This window comes from Pinus tabuliformis, chromosome 2_1 (assembly GCF_031772625.1).
Source record: "Pinus tabuliformis cultivar Carrire ecotype Pingquan chromosome 2_1, CPIR1, whole genome shotgun sequence".
In the NCBI taxonomy this organism is placed as follows: Eukaryota; Viridiplantae; Streptophyta; class Pinopsida; order Pinales; family Pinaceae; genus Pinus; species Pinus tabuliformis.
The window spans coordinates 983,518,926-983,536,849 of NC_142299.1; positions in this window are offsets into that span (position 1 = coordinate 983,518,926).

Sequence of the window (17,924 nt, forward strand, 5' to 3'; positions counted from 1 at the left end):
CCAGGGGAAAATCTCTGTGTATATGTGTTTTATGTGTTATGCTCTCGCTATTTTTAATATTATGTTTTTTAGAATTCGTATGCAGCTAATTTCTGTACAGGGTTAAAACCTACATCTAGCCACACATTTCTCCCATTCAACCAATTTAGCAGCACTAGTTGGCTTGAGGACTTCTTGATCAATGAAGTCCTTTAGACCGTTATCCTCTAGTACTGCTTCCATGCGATCTTTCCAGGCTATATAATTCGAACTGCCATCAAGGGCATATTCGAGTCCCAAACCATAGGACGCCATAGGTAAAATAGAGATGTGATAAGAATTTGATTTCTATATTTAGGAATCACAAACTTCAACTTCTCCCTTCTTGTATATTGTTCTTCCTTGATCACATGTGCTCTGATACCATGTAGAAATTCCCAACTGTAGATCACCTGATAATGCAATATACTAAAGCAAAATACTTGATCTACTTCTACAACCAATTTAGCAGAAGCTTAATCAAACATGAGAAACATCAATAAGAACACATATAACTGATAAGAAGGAATCAATCACACATAACACAGAAGATATAACCCAGGGAAAGCCTTAGCCTAAAACCCCAACTTTGTATTATCATACAAGTGGAAATATAGCCAGTATTACAAAAAGAATTAGCTCAAAAGCTATCCTGCTCTCTTTGCAATACCTCTGCTGCTCATAGACAGTCAAAGGCCTCTCTCTAACCTCTAGTCTGCCCTCCAAGCCTCCTATTTCTTTGCGCAATTTTGATTGGGGTCCAGTGCAGCCACTTGTGTGAATTAGCCTCTTCACACACTCACTAACCTCTGATCCAACTACACAGTCCTGAAGGAGATAAATCCTCATCATGGATGAGCTTCCTTCATAGGAAAAATATTCATCCAACTGATAGTACACTATTCCTTCTTTGATCTCAACTGGGTCTCTGTCTGAATTGACATGCATGAGTTATTCATGAGAGAATCTTCAGTTATCTGAAGTGCAGTAGTTATATGCAAGCATGCATTAACTAACTGAACTTACTTAATTTAAACAAACTGTTTAAATCAATTATAACTGGACTTGACTTAGTTAATTGAGCCAACTAATTACTACTCAATATGGAACTCATCCTTATCTCTTTAATTGATGGATAAATTCCTCAATTAATAGATAAAATGTTGCATGTCCTCGCATAGACTTCATGTTTGATTTTTCACAACTAATTAACTCATGGAGAATTAATTAATTTATTTTCAAACAACTGTTAAGTTCAAATTCGAATTTTACTTCCTATTTTAGTCCAGGGACTGACTAAAAATAGGAATCCATTCCAAATTGCTAAAAATATAATGATATTTTTAGCACTTCCATTTTTCATTTCTTGTTGCTCAATCCAGCACTGGTACCCAAACTGTTATTTTTAGCAGTGCTATTTTTAGCACTTCTATTTTTGGCATTTCTTGTTGCCATTTTCAACAGATTAGTCCAACAAGCTGGATGGATATTTTGCTACAGACTGGTCACATATGTGGCTTCCGTACAAGGGCAAATGCAACCAAATCTGGCTAGTGTCTGAGAGGTATATAAAGCACAATTTCGCTCCCCTTAATGGCGAGAATGAGTCGTTGACTTCGCAGAACTCATGTTTAGCAACTGCCTCCTGGAAACAATGTTGGGGTGTTATCCTGTACGGCTAGCTCCAACCCCACCTAACACATAGTTGGGCCTCCTTCCTTTCCCAACTAATGAAAATGAAACATGTATAGCACATTGTAACATTATTAGTAGTAGCAGTAGCAGCAGTACAAGCGTGTTAAACGGTCCACGTACAGACAAGCCGTGGGCCATGGATTTTGACGAATCAAAGACACATGATGGCTCAAGGACCAGGTGTATCTCAGTCACCCAAAATAACAAAAAATACATGATTTCAAGCTTCTTGACGTTTGAGTGCACAAACAATGTTGCTGAGTATGAAGCACTCGTGTTGAGCTTACAAAGGACTGTCAACCTCAATGTGGTCACATTCAAAGTGATACTACACCCTGCAGACAGTGTTGATGCTTTCAAAGATGTAGCAATTGATGAAGGTGAGCACGAGAAGCCCCTGAAAACTGCAGTTGATGGCAAGAAAAGCAACCCCATCCCCGTGGGTGTGGTTTCTCTCAACCAACTCTATGATTTGCATAACTTTTGTCAAGGGTCAAGAAATAGTGGAACCCATAGGACCACCACTACGAATGGATATAGCAACCTGGGAACCTATCATGATCTGAATATAGCCAACCTCGGTACAAGCTACACATCGCAGCAGCGACAAGTCTTTGACCGCTTGACCAAATAGTACGGGGATGAGTCTACACGAGAATATGATGAACTGAGTACACACTACACGTAAGCAATTCAACATGGGATTCCAGGTAAAAGAGGAGACAAACCATTACATCAAATACCAGGTAAAACACATATGTTATTTGCATTCCTTATATAGAAAAAAATTGACTAACATTTTGGATGGTTTGATTACTTTCAAAGTTCGTCATTATACTTGGTTTTCTAGTTTAAATTTCGCACGTAAGAAATCCATGAAAATCTACTTATACATTGATTTCAGAAACTTGAACCGTTCTCGGAATAAAAACAACTACCCTGTGTCATCATCTGAGCCTATGTTGCACACAATACCTGAAGCAGTGGAGTCTTTTCGAGTGCCACCAAGTTCCAGTAGTGGAGCCCGTTGGACTTACACTAGTCTACGAGAAGCGTGTCCCACACACGTATCATTTTCAATCACTTGACAGGAGGATGGAAAACCTTCCTGTCAATGGCCAAGATCTCAAGCATTACCTTTAGTAGGTCGGGCCATGCCCGTGCCATGTACATAGTCTGCTTTCTGCTTCTTGTTTTCATCTTGTTTTCTTTGCTTATTATCTTTGTTTTTAATTTGTTTGATTCTGCTTACTATTTGTCTTTACATTTTTTTTGTTTGCTTGGTATATTACTATTTTTGTTTCCGGAAATAAGTGTTGCCAATTACTACGTTCTGGCTTTTGAAATAAGTGTTGTTGACTACTACATTCTAGCTTTTTGTGTCTTTCTTCTCTGTTCTTGGTTATAACCTTCGACCGATGAAGTCTTGACGGAAAATATGAACCATCTACAAGGGAAGTTTTGGTCCAACCATGAACCTATGTCCACACTGGGAAGCCCCATGCCTGTACTTAGCCTTCTGCTCTGTGTGTTCAAGCTCATCCAACTAGTAGAAATGGAGAAGGGGAAAATCTAAACGAGAAAACCTATGTCAGAGGTCTTACATGCTTCTTTGAAGGAACAACCTCTTCTACTCTCAATAAGTTGGGATCCCTCTTCCACCCCAAAAATAAATAAGTTCATATGCACAGTCCTCTTGTAAAATACAAAGGTTAAAGAAGAGAAAGGCTTCTTGCGCGGAGAGGTGAAGCATGCAACTCCACCGGGGTACTGACCTGGCTCGCTGGCAGTGGAGAAATGTGTGTGCTCTTGCGTGACTCTATTGGGGTACTGTCCAAACCTGCTGGCAGTGGAGCAACACCAGAGATGAAAACTTACACTCTAAAATCTTAAACTCGTGAGCTAAACTACCCTTCCTAGATTCAAAACACTAAGAGCAAGTTGAACTTTTGATTGTGTTTAACTGAGTAGGCAAAGGTTGAACCATGTATGTCCATGGGGTAAGTAGGGAAGCCGAAGTAACCGCACAGTGATTCATCACTCCCTGAAAGAACAAGGCCCTATGCTAGAAATGAACCAAAATAGAGAAACTAGAGTTCTACTAGTGTGTTGCCAAGTGTTGTAGCGGCTACAACCACCCTCCAAAATTTTGGCCTGCACCCAAGTTCAGAGCCTCCCTTGAGAGTTTCACTTGATGATTACACACCCTCAAGTTCACTCGGTGAGCCCGTTTGAGTCTTTGCATCCACCTTGCTTGTTCATGTTATTCAATTTTTTGCATGTTGGTGTCTAAGTCATGCTTGCGACCATGTTCTAGTTATGCTCAAAGTCTTCGCTTCGTGTGTACTTGTTGTGTTCGCAATGAAAGCATATGTTGCACTCACACACGGAGTCACATTCACTGTCACAGAAGCATTGTCAGGGTTAATCAACGATCAATCACGGGTGTTGCGCTTGTCGCTTGCACCGTCGGTCAGTCATGTTGAACATGTGTGTCTGGACGGTTTGAGTCGTCTTGTCATCGAGTCATGTGAGTGTTTGTTTGCATGATCACCTATTCATATTTCAATCATTCACACATTTAGTCATTTTGTTGAGGTTCCGACAACTGGACTCCCCTCTGACAGCCGGACCATCACCCCGCAATCGACTAGATCGATTGCACCCAGAACAACACGAAAGAACCAAGCAAGTCTTTCCAATATACGCTAATCACTGCAATCCAATCAAATTTCATCTTGGCCACCCGAAGAGTCAAACCGGGAAGTCACCCCGGGACTAACTCCCCTCAAAAATTGCGCAGAGGCTTCTGACCTTTCCGGCTCTGCTGACTGACAAAATTGCACAGACAGGTCGAACAAACGCTAAGTGCCCATTCCCGTCTCCCTCAGAAAATTGCACAGTATTCCCAATCAGTCCTCCCGACAGTCGACCAACTACTCATCCAGGAAATTGTGTAGTTTTCATGAGCAGGCCTTCTGCTGCCCAGTAGTCCACTCAACTCAGAATTTGCGCAGAGATGATCAGTAGGATGACCTCCCAACCTCAGTGCAGTTTCCCTAATCTACTGCCAAGCTCCTAGCAACTAACTGTCTATTCCCCTTTTGAATTGCACAGTTTCTACTGCTATTGATGTTGGCATTATGAGATAAGTGTTGTCCTTGATGGCAAACCTCACTGATGACAAATCATAGTACAGAAGGTCAGCAGCAAGGAATTGATGATCAGACTATAAGAAGAAGAGAAAGTTCATACACGCAGGTTTGTTAAGCCCAAGTCGCGTGTACACGCAGGTTGGCTTCAGAAAAAGCGCGTGTATGTGGAAAAGTACCTTTGGTCCATGGCGGTTAGTCCTTGGAAGTTGTGCCTATGGTTTCGGACCATTGTGTCTCGACGGGCGTGTCGATCCCTAGTTTTGAAGTTGATGGTATTGGATTTCTATGGTTTTGGCTCTTGGTATTGAACAAGGCCTAAGGCTATATAAGGAGAAGGAAATCATTAGGCAAGGGCATCTGAAATGTCTTGAATATCTGATGAAGCATTAGATCCAGTATGCAGGGTTATGGGTTGATGATGCATTGCTTGATCTGAGCTAAGGAGAGATCTCACCGGTTGATGGAGAACTAGATCTAAGGAGAAATCGGGATCAAATGGTTTGAAATGAACTATCTTTATGATGCTTATTCTAGATCTACATACTGACGCATGTATTGTTCTATAAATGTTATGAGTATGACTGATGTCTGGTACAGCTGCAAGTTATGAGAAATTATTTTTAGATCTGTACGCGGGTTGTCTTTGGCAAAAGCGCGTATACACGCGGGTTTGATTCATCGAAGTAGCGTATACATTGTAAAGCTTGATATTTGAAGTTGCAGATGGATCTGATGGTTATTACAGAGTTCTGTGTCTGCTCTGTGTTCTGGTGACTGTTGTTAACAGGGTTCAGTGATTCAGAGTTTGATGATTGTTTTGAGCTTCAATGATAGTTATGGGTCCAGTATGAAAATTGGATGAAAAGTGGCCTTACAGATTATGTGTTGTGCTTCAGTGTATCCAGTCTGAAAATTGATGAAACGTGGTACCTGGAGGTGAGAAGATTGTAGGCAAGCACCTACGTACTAGTATCTAAGCTAGTACAAAAGCTAAAGAGAGATCTTTGGAGCATTGTAGCAGGTAGCAGCCTGCGTACTAGTAAATGGATCGGCTAGTACAAGAGCAAAGGGGGTTGTAGCTCCCGTACTGGTATAAGACTGCACCAGTACAAATATTGTAAAAGGATTTTCTTATTAAGAAGAAGATTGAGATGACTTGCAGCAGGTGGTTTTCACCCACATTGGGTTTCCACCTTATATCTTTGTGTTCATGTGTGTGGCTCTTGTGTGATGTTCTGTTCTGTTATTCTGCACCTGTTTACTGTTAATATGCTTAATAATGATCTGATGCATTTACTGAAGATTAAGCTAACTGAATTATAAGATCTCTGGATATACGCGAGTTTCATTAGATACAGTAGCGTGTACACGCGGGTTCACTTAATTGAAGTAGCGTATATGTTTCTGAGTATGAAATTGAAAAGTTTGATTGATCTGATAATACTAATTCACCCCCCCCTCTCAGTATTATTTCCAACAATTGGTATCAGAGCAGGTCCTTTGATAGAAGCTTGATCGCTTGAAGGAGATCCGTGGAACAATGGGAAAGAAGCTTAAGAAGAAAGCTCATAAGAAGAAGAAGACATCTCAGAAGGACTATGACAGTGGGAGAATCGATTGGGGATTAGGTATAAGAGGCTCTTCAGATTCAGAATCAGATTCAGAATCATTATCAGGTATGAATGTGTTATCCTCTGATGTTCCTGCTATATTTCCTTGTGAAAGTGATGGAAGTGATAGTGAAACTACTGAACATGCTTTTATGGGTGAGCAAGAAAAGTATCAAATAGAGGCAGTATTTAGAAGGCTTACAGACAAAGTTAAAGATCAACAAGATCTATTGAACAAAAGGGAATGTGCTTTCAAAGAAGAAGTTACCAAACTAAAGGCCCAACTAGAAGAAGGAAACAAGGTAAGAAAGCTACTCAAGGACAAGGAAGACCAATGTCAAAAATTGCAGCATGAAGTGACATCATTAAGAAAAGAAGTCAACGAAAGAAGCACAACCATCAAGAAACTCAAAGATAGATCCAGCTACTATGAAAATCTTGAAGCTACGATCCTCTCACTAAAGGAAGATCTTGAAGAATCCAAGAAGCAGAGTGAAGATCTACACCAAGCAATTGAAAAACAAGACAACGAAGTCATCAGCTTAAAATCACAGTTGGAATGTGCCTTCAGAGTTCGTCAAATTCAGCAGGATCTGTATGAAAAGAAAGAAAAGGAGATACTCAATCTAAGGCAACAAATGGAAGAAGGAAGAAAAGATGGAGAAGACATGAAGAAGCAATGTCTAGAAAAGGAGGAACAACTTCAAGTTGAGGTAAATATCTTGAAAGGTAAATTAGAAGAAAAAGATAAACTTTTGAGATTTCAAGATAGTACTAAAGCCTTGGATGATATTCTTAGTAGTCAAAGGTCTCCTGCAATCAAGACTGGTCTTGGTTTTCATGAATCTGTTGAAGGTGAATCTAGCTCACAAGGTGAGGCAAGGAACTCTAAAGAGAAAACTAAAATGATCAAAAGGGAGATGAAAGGTCAACCCCATCAACAATCAAGGAAAGAGACTCCTCAAAGAAAATCGTTTACTCCTCCTATGAATAATGTTGAATGTTATGTATGTCATAATCTTGGACATGTTGCAGCTAGATGTAGAAGAAGAAGGGTTCAAGACCATCATGCAGAAAGATCATCACACTCAAGGTACTTCAATGGATATTGCTTTGCTTGCAATATGTTTGGTCACAAAGCTGCTGATTGCTACAGGAGGAATATGAAACATGTAAGATGTTATGCATGTAACAAGCTTGGACATATAGCAAAGGAATGCAGGGACAAAGGATGGACATCACACCAAAAGGAGAAAACCTCATCACACTTGAAGATATGGAGGAAGAAGGAAGTACAGTCAGCACAATGTACTGAGACACAGCACAGCACAGACATATCAAACTCAGGGGGAGCTGAAAGTGTAAAACTTCAGCGTTCTGAATCTCATACGCAAGTTCCTTAAAGGGAAGTCGCGTATATACGCGAGTTAGACACTGCAAAGTCGCGTATATTTCAGTCTGAGGAAAAGCAGTGGGAACAGGATCAGAAAAAGGATCTGATATGATTCAGTCTGTTATTTGCTCTATTGGTTACAGTCTGCTGAGGATGTGTGGAAATGTTTTGTTACTTGTATGATGTCTAGAAGTGTTTTTGATCCTAACTTGAGGATGATGATGTTTTGATGCTTATTGCTGATATATGCATGATCAGATCTAACAGATGGCACTGGTTGAGGGGGAGCATATGCCTTTAGTAATTCATTGTTGGCATTATGGTTAATAATCCTTGGTGATGATTCTTATATGGCTAAATGATATATCTTGCTATGATGTGGTTATGAGTTGTCTATGATAAACTCTCATATGTTTCTTGAAGTTACATAGAAGATGTTCAGATCAGATTTATGGTTGATTCTTTGATGATATATAGTGCTTACATGGTGATCTTCATAAGGACAAGGAGAAGTACAAAGCTTGAATACACATCTTCCTCACTTGATGATGAGTCACTTATATACTGCTGTTGTCATATGCATAAAGATCATACAGTTATGATGCAGGCACTCATGTGGATAAGGATTGTTGCTGATGATGATATCAAGAATCTTTGTCAAAAGAATTTGAGCTCAAGATACATAGTGCTGATACATGGATGACTACTCAAAGTTGCTTTATTGAAGACATGGTGATGAGTTCTTATCTATATGATGATAGGTTGATCCTTACATATGTTAATTGATACAGATGTTTCCAAGTAATGATACTTGGATCATGTAGAGCTTGATGAAATGGCTATGGTGGTTTCACACATGATACAATGTGAATGACTCTGAATTCTGTTCAAAGGGATGAATTGATGCAGACATACCTTGTTATAGGTTGATGACCTATTCTCTACAGGACATTTACAGGTTGCTAATATGGAAATTTGTGTACGCATGTTGTTTAAAGGATATCCGCGTGCATACGCCGTTTTACAAGGGGATAGTCGCGTATATGGTGTACGCGTGTTGCGTAAGGGATATCTGCGTATATACGCCTGTTTATGTGTATACAGACGCGTATATGGAGATTTGAAGGAAATCAGCAGGGACAGATGTTGGTTGCAGAAAGTCTGATATAGGTCTGACAGAAATCATCTGGCACAGGTTCAGGGGGAGCAGATAATCTTCCAATGATGCATTGTTGGCATTATCTTAAAGCTTTTGGTTCTAGTTCACATTTGGTGTTGATTTCAGGAGGAACAAAGGTGAAAGGAGAACAGAAGGATCTCTTGGTTGCTGATCTGAATGGTGATTATCAGATGCTGCTAGTGACTTTCATAAGTCTTGGTCTAGTTATTTCGTCTCTATGTCATATATCTCTTTTGTGGTATCTCTTTCATGGTGTCAAGGTCATGTAACGGCCTATTTTGGTTTCCCCACTATGCCTGGGATGATTGATGCAATATGATTGGTTGTCATATGTAATCTTTTGATGTATCCCCACTTGGTTGGGTGGATGGGTCAATTTTTGTATATCCTCACTTAGTTGAGAGATGGATGTATGTATGAGTCTTTGGTGATAGGAAGGTCTTTTATGATGTATAGAGTCATGTTCTTCTTGAAGAACATCTTTTGCAGATCTTGCCTACAGTCAGGAAGAGCATGAACAGCACACTTCAGCAGTACAGAGACTTGGCATGTACTCAGGGGGAGCATTGACAGATTGGTACACCTTGGCATATACAAAGGGGGAGATTATTCAGAGATTTCAGCAGGTACTCAGGGGGAGTATGGACAGTGGAATGATTCAGCAAAGGAAGAGAATATCTTGGTCCACCCTTTGCCCTTGATGTCAAAGGGGGAGAGTGATTTGGTGTTGTTGCCATCAAGTCCAAAGGGGGAGATTGTTGGCATTATGATGCATGTGTTGTACTTGATGGCAACCCTCTCATAGAAGAATATCTCACTTATGTATAACTGGGTGAATCTTCAGAAGAGATATCAGATGTGACTGATGGAGGACAGCTCAAAGGAATCAGATGATGAATCTTCAGAAGAGATATCAGATGTGACTGATGGAGGACAACTCAAAGGAATCAGATGATAGTTCTAAGTGTGACAAGTTAGCTTTGCCATCAAGTCCAAAGGGGGAGATTGTTGGCATTATGAGATAAGTGTTGTCCTTGATGGCAAACCTCACTGATGACAAATCATAGTACAGAAGGTCAGCAGCAAGGAATTGATGATCAGACTATAAGAAGAAGAGAAAGTTCATACACGCAGGTTTGTTAAGCCCAAGTCGCGTGTACACGCAGGTTGGCTTCAGAAAAAGCGCGTGTATGTGGAAAAGTACCTTTGGTCCATGGCGGTTAGTCCTTGGAAGTTGTGCCTATGGTTTCGGACCATTGTGTCTCGACGGGCGTGTCGATCCCTAGTTTTGAAGTTGATGGTATTGGATTTCTATGGTTTTGGCTCTTGGTATTGAACAAGGCCTAAGGCTATATAAGGAGAAGGAAATCATTAGGCAAGGGCATCTGAAATGTCTTGAATATCTGATGAAGCATTAGATCCAGTATGCAGGGTTATGGGTTGATGATGCATTGCTTGATCTGAGCTAAGGAGAGATCTCACCGGTTGATGGAGAACTAGATCTAAGGAGAAATCGGGATCAAATGGTTTGAAATGAACTATCTTTATGATGCTTATTCTAGATCTACATACTGACGCATGTATTGTTCTATAAATGTTATGAGTATGACTGATGTCTGGTACAGCTGCAAGTTATGAGAAATTATTTTTAGATCTGTACGCGGGTTGTCTTTGGCAAAAGCGCGTATACACGCGGGTTTGATTCATCGAAGTAGCGTATACATTGTAAAGCTTGATATTTGAAGTTGCAGATGGATCTGATGGTTATTACAGAGTTCTGTGTCTGCTCTGTGTTCTGGTGACTGTTGTTAACAGGGTTCAGTGATTCAGAGTTTGATGATTGTTTTGAGCTTCAATGATAGTTATGGGTCCAGTATGAAAATTGGATGAAAAGTGGCCTTACAGATTATGTGTTGTGCTTCAGTGTATCCAGTCTGAAAATTGATGAAACGTGGTACCTGGAGGTGAGAAGATTGTAGGCAAGCACCTACGTACTAGTATCTAAGCTAGTACAAAAGCTAAAGAGAGATCTTTGGAGCATTGTAGCAGGTAGCAGCCTGCGTACTAGTAAATGGATCGGCTAGTACAAGAGCAAAGGGGGTTGTAGCTCCCGTACTGGTATAAGACTGCACCAGTACAAATATTGTAAAAGGATTTTCTTATTAAGAAGAAGATTGAGATGACTTGCAGCAGGTGGTTTTCACCCACATTGGGTTTCCACCTTATATCTTTGTGTTCATGTGTGTGGCTCTTGTGTGATGTTCTGTTCTGTTATTCTGCACCTGTTTACTGTTAATATGCTTAATAATGATCTGATGCATTTACTGAAGATTAAGCTAACTGAATTATAAGATCTCTGGATATACGCGAGTTTCATTAGATACAGTAGCGTGTACACGCGGGTTCACTTAATTGAAGTAGCGTATATGTTTCTGAGTATGAAATTGAAAAGTTTGATTGATCTGATAATACTGATTCACCCCCCCCTCTCAGTATTATTTCCAACAATTGACCTAACAACCAACTGCCAATTCCATCTGGGAATTGCGCTATTTTGGCTACTAGGCTCCCGGCCAGTTCCTCCAAAAAACTGCGCAATTTTTGCCTACTGATCCTCCATGTAGCTTGACCTGTTCCTCTAGAAAATTGTTCAAATTTTTCCTTCTAGCCCCTGTTGCTCGCTCGCTATGGAAAATGCACAGATTTCGTCTACCTTGCCTTCCTACATCCCAGACTATCCCTTCCAAAATTTGTGTAATTTTTCCTTCCAGCCGAGCTAGACCTCGCAAACAGTCACTATCGACTTGGATTACCCACCTTCATCACCCAGTGACTCTTCCATAGTTTTCATCAGTAGTGCCCAAAGCCATCATCCCACCTCGCAACATTGTTTCCTCTCCCAGTCACCTGCATCTGAAATGATCATATGTCATGGTAGACTAGGAGGTTTTTGGATTTGATGTCGTCTCGTCATGAGTGACTGCAGGTATAGGTACACCAGGAAACATGGAGCGGCGACGAATGGGATGAATGATGGGAGCTCATGAAGAAGGACAGGTTCACCAACGGACAAATGAACAATTGATGCGAAGAGATGTGCTCATGAACGAATGATCATGCAAAAATATGTTCCCGGATGGATGGAGTAGCAAACATGCAAGATGTGCTCATGGACAGACGAATGGATGAACATGCACCTTTCACGAACAAATGATCCTGTAAAGCCTTCCAACATGCAAGAAAGGAGAAACGTGCCAAAGCATCATCAAGAGAACCAAATACCATCGAAGACTCCGCACACTTTTCCATGCGGGGGTGAAGCTGTGATACACCATGAAGACATCCATCACCCAACAGCACTGTAGCTCGACATGAACTCCTGCAGTAGCACGAATGTACCATCATTGTCATGTCAAGTCATGTCATGAGTCATGTCGCACACATCTCTATTATGGGCTATGTTGTCAATCAATGTAATATAACTTAGAAGTCCAAGAGACCCACTTGTGGTACAAAGAGTCATGCAAAGTCGAAAAGTCATGGAATTCAAGCATTCATGAGGGTAGTCGAATAGCGACAAGGGTCAGTTTCACCCTTGGCTATAAATACCCCCTCATTTGTACATGGGAGGACTTTTCACCTCAGCTCCTCCCACATAGCCAAGAGAGTCTGTAATCTTTCCTTTGAGGAGTAAGCAGTGGCTCCAACACCCCTCACATGGGGTTAGTGATGTATGGTGTAATGATGTGTCTTGGAGCTTTCTCTTAATTCAAAAGCCTGCTAACAAGCCAGCACGTTTTTACACATGTATTGTAATTGTTGTAAGACTAATCTTTAACACTTGTGATGCATGTTGCTTTAACCTGTGTTTTATATTTTAACTATTTCACTTGTTGTAATACATAACCTATTAATGAAAATGTGTTTTATAGGTTGTTAACATTGTCTCGCCCGTGTAGACTACTCTCTTGGACACTAGACAGACCTTTCACATAAAAATTGTTGTAAACAACCGTTGCATTCATGTGGACTAATCCGCTGATTGTTATGTGTATTATCTTCCCTTGTGTGTTGTGACTGCTGCATCCGTGTGGACTGATCCACAGGAAGTTGTGCACGTCCTATTGTGTTGTGTGTTCCTATCAGTGTTGGGACTTCTCCCAACCAACTTGGGACTCACTCTCACCCTCTCCCTCGACATTGAAAGAACGATTCACACAAGTGACACTTACACTCACTAGGCACGCGAACCTCACTTCTTGAAGACAAAGCAAACCACTCTCCTGTGCTGTTAAGCAAGAGTTGAGGGAAATCCTTAAGATAATGGAAACTGGGCCATCGTACTAGATGGGACTCCCACACCAAATGGTGTGAGGTCTAGTTGGGACTTCATGCCGGGGTGATTCCATCAATGTTGGCAGGTCCAGCACTATCAACAGGTTGAAAATATGCCACCACCAAATCTTAATTTATAGTGTCCTATTGACAGTGCTAGAAATCTATCAACCAAGGTGTCTCCCCAATTTGAATTCCCAATTAGACCTCACACCGTTTGGAGTAGGAACCCCACCCATAATATTGGGTTGGTTACCAAGTATTCTTATAGATTTTCTTTGGCTCTAACTGTCAGCAATAGAGAGGTATGCAAATGCACCTTCTAAAAGAAATGGGGTTTGCTTGGTGAATGTTTGATTGCATGTGTGTCAAAGTTATTTCACTACAGGGCGGAAGAAGAGTGAGCCTCTAAGACAAAGGTAGTACTACCACCATAGTAGAGACACATAGGAACAAGAAGGGTTCATACAACATCAAGCAGAATAGTCCATAGATATGCGACGGTCATTGAAACCAATATAACAAGGAAGATCTATCTAATATCCAGTGGAATAGTCCACAAGGATGCGACAGAGATAATAGAAATTATATCTCATTCTCAATATGATAAGTACGAAAATAATCGAAATAATTCAACTACTTTAGCACAAATCTAAGCAAACATGAATTATAAACATTCACATAATAGTCTTACAAATATCCATAATCCATGCATGAAGAATGTGTTGACCCATAGGGCTTATGTTATTAAGTAAACTTTCCAATAGACATGTATAAAATGAAAGTCACTAGCTCCATTAGTGGAGCATTGGAGCCACTCCTCACTCCCTAAAAGAACTAGCTTATCTCTGTAATGCTTTGCGGGAGGAGCTGAGGTGAAAATTCCTTTGCTCATACAATGAAGGAGTATATATAACCAAGGTTTGTTGCTTCCCCTTCCTTGTGACTCTTAAACTACCCTCATGATTGTTTTACTTCCTATGAATTTTCAACTTTACATGACTCTTCATATTCCACACATGTCCTTTGGACTTTCACTTTACAATACATTTCTAAAACATATGTTACATCATTGCCCACAAGGTGTGGCATGTGACTACTCATGACATGAAATGACATGACACTACTGACATGGACTTCATGTTGATTTGGCAATTTCAAGCCACTATTGTTGTTGACCGTTGAGTGCCTTCTTCTTCTTTTCACCTCCGTATGACTTGGTGATAAGGAATCTTTATCTTAAGTCTTGAGTTGTGATCGCAAATTGATGTCCCTTTTTCTTTTCTTGATTGATCAACTTGTGTGTTTAGCTAAAAGTGTGTCTTTTAGAAATATTCCCTCATTCATCTCCTTGTTATTCATATTTCCATGGTGTGGTATAGTACCTGCATATGCAATTCACCCATGACGAGATGACATCAGTCTGAAAACCCCTTAATCTAAGATAGTGCATTTTGATCCATTAACTGAGACAAAACCAGGTGACAGTTCCAGAGAGAGGGCTCAGTGACTAATCTAGGTGGATATTGGGGGCCACATTCCTATTCCACTTGGACCCCCACCATTGTTTCTTTCGTTTTTTCAATTTCCTTATTTGTAGCACAATTTACTATTTTTGGCAGTGTTTCGGGTCCTGAACTTTCAGAGCCATTTTGAGGCCCTAAACGACGTTTTTGGGGAAAATCAGGAGTAACGTGGATCATGGATTGATGTTTCTCACTCAAAAGTTGTAGTCCTTGGATAGATCTTTCTAACGAGGTATTGTGCGTGTCAAACGGAGATCGTATGCCAAAGTTATGACACCGGGAAGTTGATGTACCAATTTACCCAAATGAGGCCCATAATTTGGTCCTTCATCTCCTAGGGTTAGGTTTTTGGATGTTTAGGATTTTCCATTGTTTCTCAATAATAAATAGGCCTTGGAGCCTCATTGTAACACAATTGAGAGGCATGTAGCCGCCACATTTCTTCTTAGAGATAAGCTACCATCGCCCGAGCTAGTTTTATTTCCATTCTGTTTGTAAGCATATTTCAGTATTTGATATTAATGAACTAAAGTGTTATGTCTATTGCATCTTTGTATTTATGGTTATATCTGTAATTTGTTGTGTTCCTATTTAAATCTAGATCATTGGTATCATAGCACACTTCTCTTTCTTTGTTTTTCTTTGCATGTCCCCAACGGGGTCGGGATATAAGGAGTTAGGGATTGAACTAGTCGAACCTTTGCACGACTAGCCTCACAAATCCCGATGGACTCCCATGGCAAATGAAAAGAAAGATGAGGGGGTAGGAGATCCTATCAAAATCTTGCTCAAAGAAACCCTCGAGCAACAAAGGAACACGATGATAGACAACTTTGCCCAGATCCTTTAGCGGCTACCCAAGGGCAACACATCTACTTTTGGCAGCTACTATGGAAGCGCCACAGCCTTTAAGGTACAAGTTAACTTTGACATTCCCATATTTGAGGGTCAGATAGATGCAAACGCTATAGATAAATGGTTAAATCTGCTAGAAGGATATTTTTCTGTTCATGATTTTTCCGGCCGGGAAAAGATCACTTTTGCACTTCTCAAAGCAGCCCCCCACGTCAAGAACTATTGGGAAACCTACTGTGAGCAGAAGGATGAAAGTACAAACTCACTGTTTTCAGCCGCACCCCCTTGGAACTCGTTTTGGGATGCCATTAAGGAGCAGTACTACCCTGTCGGGAGCTATGAGGATAAATACATAAAGTGGATAATGTTGCAACAGGGAAGGGACCAAGATGTGCCAGAGTTTACCATTGTTTTTCATATCCTTCGCACAAAGTTGGGTATCAAGGATTCTGAGAAGCATTTGGTTCTCAAGTACCACGGCTGTCTCCACAGGTACATCCAGGATGAGATGGAGTTCTTGGACATCTCCGCACTCGGCATGGCATACCAATATGTCGTCAAGATCGAGAAAAAGTTTAAACAGAAGAAGCGAGACTTTGGATCTGCGAATCTGAAGCAAGGGAAAGGTGCCCCCAAACTGCAAAACAAAGGATAAAGCTAAGGTGTGGTGGCCAAGGACAACCCTCCAAAGCCATAAATAAAGAAAAACATTGTCAAGCCGAAGAAGGACATGGGAAAGTGGTGTGAGTTCAATAAGAGCTCCACTCACGACACAAGTGAGTGTCGGGCCAAGCAGTCACTGGTGGTCAAGCTAAAGGCTTCGGAATCAAATGCATGTTCTGACTCTGAGTCAGAAACTAACAAGGGGAATGATAAAGGGAAGCAGAGTATCGATGCGGAACCCAACACCACCGTTGCCACCACGAAGTTCCAGAAGGAGGAACCCAAAGATCCAGAGGAGGAGGAGTGCTTCTTCCACTCCCAGATGTGGGTAAAGTGTTCCCCGCTACAATTCATTGTCGACAACGGGAGCCAAAATAACCTCATTTCGGCAAATATCGTGAAGCAGTTGGGCTTACGAAGCACAGCACATCCACAACCGTACACCATCGGGTGGCTTCACCAAGGACAGGATCTTCGCGTGAGCCTGCAATGTTGCCTTCCATACAGCATCAAGCCCTTCACGGATGAGAAATTATGTGACGTTGCTCCCCTTGATATTTGTGATGTATTATTAGGCAAACCATACTTATGGAAGTGACAAGTTGTGTATGTGTTAAGGCCTCATGCTATTATTGTTTCTTTGGGAAATAATTTGTACAGGATACCAGAGGTAGCACCGCCTACTGCCATCTCTTTGGTTACTACAAAACAATGCAGTAATCTCATTTCCAAAACTGGGAAATTTGTTTTCTTGATGATATGCCCTCAAGGAACAAAGAAGATGGTGGCCACGACCTCTAGACAGTGCCCCTCCGCACGATAGTAGTAGATCGACAAGGTCGTGGAGGAGTACGAGGACATCTTCACCTCCCCTATAGGGCTGCCTCTGCACTGTCAAGTCAAGCACTCCATCGATCTAACCCCAGGTGCGTCGCTACCCAATGGATCAATCTATTGGTGCTCTATTCTAGAGAACAACGAAATCAAGAGGTAGATTCAGGAGCTGTTGTAGAAAGGTCACATACAACCGAGTTCATCGCCCTGTGGGAGCCTGATCGTGTTGGTACAGAAGAAGGATGGGACTTGGAGACTTTGTATTGACTATCGGGCGCTGAACAAGATCAATGTCTAGAATAGGTAACCGATCCCATGGATTGATTACCTTCTAGACCAACTGAAGGGGGGAAAATATTTCAGCAAGATTGACATGAAATCAGGATATCACCAGGTACCAATCAAACCCTCCAATGTGTGGAAGATTTCCTTCAAAGCCAAGGAGAGCCTTTTTGAATGGCTGGTTATGCATTTCGGGTTGACGAATGCTCCTACAACCTTCATGAGGCTGATGGATGACATCTTGTGGCCATTCACCAACTCATTTGTAGTGGTATATTTGGATGACATCCTGATCTTCAGCCAGAGTTGGGAAGAGCACCTCCACCACATCCGACAGGTTCTCCAAACACTGCGACAACACAAGCTATGTGCCAATTT